General features: G+C 40.3%; 1 pseudogene; it reads left to right on the forward strand.

Moving 5' to 3' along the window:
- Positions 1-375: 375 nt before the first annotated feature.
- On the forward strand, positions 376-7,011 carry LOC137945799 (protein TIC 20-II, chloroplastic-like; annotated as a pseudogene).

A 7,011-nucleotide genomic window follows, 5' to 3' on the forward strand; every position in this document is an offset into this window, starting at 1 on the left:
ACTACTCGTCCTATGATGATTCTGCCTGTATTTTTAGTAGCTCAAATGATGAATGATTCATTTGAAAAGAAAATACACAAATAGTTGCTGCAAAATTAGTTTTGTATGGAAGCGGATTAATCAAGCAATCAAATTACAATTGTTGAATGAAATGTGATTTCAAAATCATTAGCCACACACTTTAACAATGAGAGTTTATTATTCAATCAAAATAAAATAAAATGCAAGCTCACAAATTCTTAACTCTGTAGTGAAAACAAGGAGATTTTTACTTCCTTTTTCAATTTTAGAGGATGCAAAAACTTTTAAGATTGTGTGAGAAAGCCTGAAATCTTTGTAGCAAGAGTTTTTTCACATTTGGAGGCTATTTAAGTTATGGCTAAAAAGTGACATCAAAGACTTCAAAGCTTAGTCTCAAGAGGGAGAAAAAATATGGAGGTTGTATGGGCATAAAGACCCTAGGTAGAAACACTACATTCTCTCTCTCCTCTCACGAGGAAAAATGGCTTCGCTCCCCTTTCTCTGCCTGTCCCTCCCACTAGGGGTGGCTTCGAACCGAGCTGGCTCGAGTTCGGCTCAGTTCGATTCGTTATCTCTCGAGCTCGAGCTCCGAAATCGGCTCGTTTAAATTAACGAGCCGAGCTCGATCGAAGTCAGGTTCAGTTCGTCGGTTCGCGAGCTGGCTCAAGGTAAGTCGGGATAGGGAGCGGGGGGGGGGGGGGTAATTTTTCCTTCCCTCGTCACTGTCGAGCCCCTCCCGTCGGCTGTTGTCGCCGCCTCTACCACCATCGACAGTTGCTCGCCGGCTACCTCTGTGGCTGTCTGTTCGATTTCTCCCTCTCCTCGTCGTCGCCTCTGATTCTGTTGCCGCCTCCGTCGCAGCCATCATCCCCGACGACAGGTCCTCCCCGGCGCTGTAACCCCCTTCCCTCTGCGTCGTCTCGACGGAAAACTAGAACCAGTAAGTTCAGGGGAGAAATTAGGGGAGGAATAATATCCCCCCTCCGCCACGGGAAAATGTTTTCGCACATGCGAGATCATAAAGTAAAAAAAAAAACTTTTTCCTAAAACTCTCCTTAGCTCTTGAAAAAAAATTAAAAATATATTTTATAGAAATAAGTTTCTATGAACTATTAGTTTCTCATTTTTTTTAAATATTTTTTTAATTGAAAATTTTTATTAAAAATCATATAATTTTCTAAGTAAGATTTATCTACTAAGATAGAGTAGAAAACTGTATAGAAAATTTTTGAATAAGTATTTAATAGTTGATGCTATAATACTTTTAGCATGAAGCAATTTTCATTGCAATTTTGTGTTTGACATTTTATTTATTAAAAATTTATCGATAAGTATAATAATATATTAGATTGATTATTAATATTGATTTATTTCCCTAGAAAAGGCAATAAAAGGTTCATTTAACTTTCCTAAGAAAATTTTAAAATATTTCTTGTAATTTTCTAATAAGTCACTAATAGTAATAGGATTTTATTTAAAGGTTTTTTGGGGAATATGTATCATAGGAAAATATTTCTAATTTTTCCTAAAATATAAATTTTCATCTAGGGTCACTAAGGAGGCCATAGTAAATTTATGGTCAGATTCAAAAATTACAAAACAAGCTAGACAACAATTGGAGTAAAAAAGATTAATATTGGTGTATTTTAATCCATTATTGAAAATCAATCCTGAACCTCCCCTATCATTCTTTTTTTTAAAATGTATGCATAATTTTATATATAATTTATTTGAAGCCTCCCCTACGTGCGAGATCATAAACAAGGAAAAAAAAAATTCTTTGTCCCTTCCTCATGGCTCTTGAAGAAATTAAAAAGATATTTTAGTAGAAATATATTTCTAAAGACTATTAGTGGTTTCTTCAATAAATATTGAAAAGACATTTTTAGTAGAAATATAGGGATCATTAGTGCCACATTTTTTTAAAAATATTTTTCTAATTATAATTTTTTGTTAAAAAATCATATAATTTTCTAAGTAAGATTTTCTTGCCAAGATGGGCTAGAAAACAGTATAGAAAAATTTTGAATAAGTATTTGACAGTTGATGATATAATACTTTTAGCATGAGGCAATTTTTATAGCAATTTTGTGTTTGACATTTTATTTGATTAAAATATTATCGATAAGTATAGTAATATATTAGATTAATTATTAATTTTTATTTATTTCCATAGAAAAAGCAATAAGAGGTCCATTTAACTTTCCTAAGAAAAATTTAAAATATTTCTTGTAATTTTCTAGTAAGTATCTAATAGTAATAGGATTTTATTTAAAGGACTTATAGTTTTTATTTGGGTGATTGTAAATTGATAGTGATATTTCATTTAATTTTATTGTGTTTGATTATTGTATGGAGTTTATTCATAATGTTATGCAATGTATGGAGTGTATAAACAATTTCATAGAGTGTTTGTGGAATGTATAGACAATTTTATGGAGTATTTAGACTATTTTATGGAGTGTATGGAGTGTATAAACAATTTCATGGAGTTTTTATAGAATGTATAGACAATTTAATGGAGTGTTTATGGAGGTATTATGTATATAGATTATGCCTAATTTTAGGTAGAGGTCATGCCGAATTTTATATAAGTATTATATACATAGATTATGCTCAATTTTAAGTAGAGGTCATGCCCAATCTTATATATGATTTATATATATAGGTTATGCAAAATTTTATGTAAAATATATGCATAATTTTATATACAATTTATTATATATATATATTTTTTGAAAAGTTTTAAATGTATGTTGAAGCTCGAGCTTAGGTTAAATTTTTTGGGCTCAAGCTCAATAACAATTTTAGACTCGAGACGAGGTTCGGCTCAAACATAGGCAGATTCGGGTTCGGCTTGGTTCGATGCCACCCCTAGCCTCGCACGAGCTTCGAAACCCTCCGCCAGGCTTCCTTTGTTTCCCACTCTATCCGTCCATATTTCTCATTCGTTGCAATCAGCAACCCGGATTTTTCGCCCCACCTTGCCTCATCGAAGCCCGTCATTTCTATCTCCTATCAGACAGTCCTCCCTACCGAGAGGCTTATCTCTGTTGTTGCCTACCTTCTCCCTTTCTTCAACGGAATTCATTACGGCTGCCACCTGTTCATCAAGTACCCTGGTCTTGCCCTCGTCTTCGAATCCCTTTTCCCTCTAATGAGTTTCTATCGCTCCATCCCTTACGTGAGCTTCATTGTCTTCTTCGCCCTATATCTCGGTGTTGTTTAGAATCCCAATTTCAGCCTGTTAATCGGGTGTCTTGAATCCAACAACCCGACCCGATTACCCGGTTTGGATCTGCGTTGGGATCCGATTACGGGATTAAATCGGGAGTTCTCTGATTTTGGGGTTTTGAGGAGAAGAGGTTGAGACGACGGGATTTAGGGATTCTCTGCACAGAGAAAGAATGGGTTCGTCGAGGGAGAAATCGAAGCTTGACTTTGTGTAGGATCTCAGCTTTGTATGCTTGAAGCCGCAAAGATTCACCCCTTTTCGTTTAGTGGATTCTCGTCCCCTCCCGTGGAGTAAGCTGTCGCCGAACCACGTAAGATCGTTGCCTTTTGTGTTTTGCTGTTGATTTACTGTTATTTATGCCCATATTGTGTTTTCTATGTAGTTTGTATGCTTCGTGGTGAATATACTCTCGGATTAAGGGTTTATTATGCTCAGATTTGTGTCTTTGTCGTAACAAGTGGTATCAGAGCGAGGTTTTCCGACGGCGGCGCCGGATTTCCGTTTGTTCCTCTCTGTTTTTTGTTGACGGGAAGAGTCTCTGTCCCGAGCTTCCATTTGGTGGTTTTTTTTGGAATTGCCGAAAGGAGAAGAGAAATTTTTTTTGGGGGGCACTGTTCGTGGTGTCTGTCAGTGCCGAGGAGGAAGAAAAAAAAATTTGGCACTGGTTGGTGGTGTCTGACAGTGCCGAGGAGGAAGAAGAAATTTTGTTTTTTTGGCATTGGTTGGTGGAAGAAGAAATTTTTTTTTTTGGCATTGGTTGGTGGTGTCTGACAGTGCCGAGGAGGAAGAAATTTTTTTTTGGCACTAGTTGGTGGTTTCTGTCAGTGCCGAGGGGAAGAAGAAGAAATTTTTTTTGGCACTGTTCGGAGTTGGATTCTGGAAGTGACGAGAGAGAAGAAATTCCGTTTATGAGAGAGGCCAGAGAGAAGATTTAAGCAATCTGATCATTTTCTTGTGATCGAGGGTATTTTGGTAATTATGACTACGGAGTATACATTAGAGAAATTTGATGGGCAGATGAGTTTCAGTTTGTCGCGCGTGAAGATGCATGCCATGTTAGTACAACAAGGAATCCACAGAGCATTGAATGGAAAGGATAAGTTTCCAGCTACGATGCCAAAAGAAGCCAAGGAGGATCTTGATATCAAAGCTCTCAGTTCCATTCAGTTGTGTTTGGCCGATGAGGTTTTGCGGGAAGTTGCAGATGAGATGACAGCAGCTGGTTTGTGGTTGAAGTTGGAGAGTATTTATATGACTAAATCTCTCACGAACAGTCTGTATTTGAAGCAACGACTTTACACTCTTCAGATGAAGGAAGGTGCATCTCTCAAAGACCATCTTAATGAGTTCAACAAGATTATTATGGATTTGAGAAATATAGATGTTACCGTGGAAGATGAGGATCAAGCACTGATTGTGCCGTGCTCTTTACCCCCATCCTATGAGCACTTCGTTACGACTATGCTCCATGGGCACGATACCATCTCTATGGAGGATGTAAAGGCATCTTTATACTCTAATGAGTTGAGGAAGAAGGTGTCTACCAGTGGGAGTGAGGAGTAAGCAGATGGTCTGTTTATTCAAGGACGAACGAAGAATAAGGATTCTGGAGGCAGTGGCCGTTGTAGGACGAAGTCAAAGGGGAAAGGGGGCATGTGCTATTATTGTCATCAACCAGGTCATTTTGTAAGAGACTGTCCAAAATTGAAAGAGAAGGAGAAAAGTGAAGAAAAGGAAGGGCTTGCTGGGTTTGCTAAAGATCATTCTGATGGTTCATAATATGTTCTCACAGTTGAGGGCTGCACACTCACAGGGTGAGTGGATACTTGATTCGAGCCGTTCCTACCATATGTGTCCTATCTAGGATTTTTTCTGCGACATATCAGTCGGTAGATGGTGGTATAGTTTTGATGGGGATTTTTGCTCTGTAAAACTGTTTGGGATTGGAACGGTTCAGATCAAATGTATGGCAGTATAGTGAGAATTTTTTAAGAAGTTTGATTCGTTTTCTCTAGGTTCTCTTGATTACCTTGGTTGCAGATATATAGCTAAAGGTGGAGTTTTTTGGAGGTCTGTATAGGGACACTGGTTGTGATGAAAGGGAAAAAGGTTGGTAACCTTTTATGTGCTTCAGGGCAGTACAGTCATAGGTACTGCAGTAGGTTCCTTATTTTCAGATTCAGTTTTTTGACACAACTCGTATGTGGAATATTCGGTTAGGGCATATAAGTGAGCAGGTGGAGTTTGAGGGTGATAAGTATGGTTACGCCGACATGGTCGCTTATGCATTACCTGTGGTAGAGACCGGTCTATTGGGAACATTGTGGAGACTCGCCGTTGCCAAAGGCTGGAGTGGTGGAGACTCGTCATTGCTAGAGGTTGGAGCCGTGGAGACCCGTCGTTGCCAGAGGCTGGAGTCGTGGAGATTTGTCGTTGCCAGAGGCTGGAGTTGTGGAGACTCACTGTTGACAGTGGCTGGAGTCGTGGAGACTAGTCGTTGCCAGCGGCTGGAGTCGTGGAGACTCGTCGTTGCCAGCGGCTAGAGTCGTGGAGACTCGCCATTGCAAGAGGCTGGAGTTGTGGAGACTCGCCGGTGCCAGAGGCTGGAGTTGTGGAGACTCGCCGTTGCTAGAGGCTGGAGTCGTAGAGACTCGCCATTGATAGAGGCTGGAGTCATGCACTCGCTGTTGCCAGAGGACTGAGAGTCGTTGATTCTAGAGGGAGTCATTGCAGTAGGGAAGTCTTCTAGTGGTTGCAGGCGGATGCAGCATTGGCTGCAGGCAGAAGCAGAGGCAGAGGCAGTAGTGGCTGCAGGCAGAGGCAGCAGTGGTTGCAGGCAGAGATTGCAGTGAGGTTTTCCATGTGTTACTAGTAGAGGCAGCAGGGAGTCGTTGTTGTGAGAGACCGTTAAGTTTCCAGAGCCCTCTAACTACCGTGAAGTTGTCACGGGTAGTGATGCTGCTCAATTCAGATGCCCTAGGAGGCAAGGTGGAGATGGCGATAGACAGGCTCAGTTTTTCAGAGATAAGTAATCGAATTCAAGCCAAGGTGGAGATTTGTTAATCGGGTGTCTTGAATCCGATTAACCAACTCGACCCGATTACCCGGTTCGGATCCGCGTTGGGACCCGATTACGGGATTAAATCGGGAGTTCTCTGATTTTGGGGTTTTGAGGAGGAGAAGAGGTTGATACGACGGGATTTAGGGATTCTCTGCGCAGAGAAAGAAGGGGTTCGTCGAGGGAGAAATCGGAGCTTGACGTTGTGTAGGAGCTCAATTTTGTATGCTTGAAGCCACAAAGCTTCACCTCTTTCCGTTTAGTGGATTCTCGTCCCCTCCCGTGGAGTAGGTTGTCGCCGAACCACGTAAGATCATTGTCTTTTGTGTTTTTCTGTTGATTTACTGTTATTTATGCCCATATTGCGTTTTCTATGTGGTTTGTATGCTTCGTGGTGAATATACTCTCGGATTAAGGATTTATTATGCTCGGATTTGTGTCTTCGTCGTAACACAGCCGATACGTGCGTTTCAATTCGATGCAGGCCCTTGTACTGGACGTCCTCCTGGCGTCTCCTATACTATTTTAGAGGATTTTTAATCCTGCCAGGGGACTAGGTCTGTAACTTGTAGTCATGGGATATAACGCGATGTTCGTGTTTATCGCTATGTGTTTTGTATACTGAGTTGTGTCGTGTATCATGAGGAAGACGCCATACTTGCCTATTGTCACCACTGCCGCCGGTAGACAGCTTTGA

This window comes from Aristolochia californica, unplaced genomic scaffold (genome assembly GCF_029961685.1).
Source record: "Aristolochia californica isolate CCGP_79_NKW_82.1479 unplaced genomic scaffold, dmAriCali1.0.hap1 SCAF_1, whole genome shotgun sequence".
Classification (NCBI taxonomy): Eukaryota; Viridiplantae; Streptophyta; class Magnoliopsida; order Piperales; family Aristolochiaceae; genus Aristolochia; species Aristolochia californica.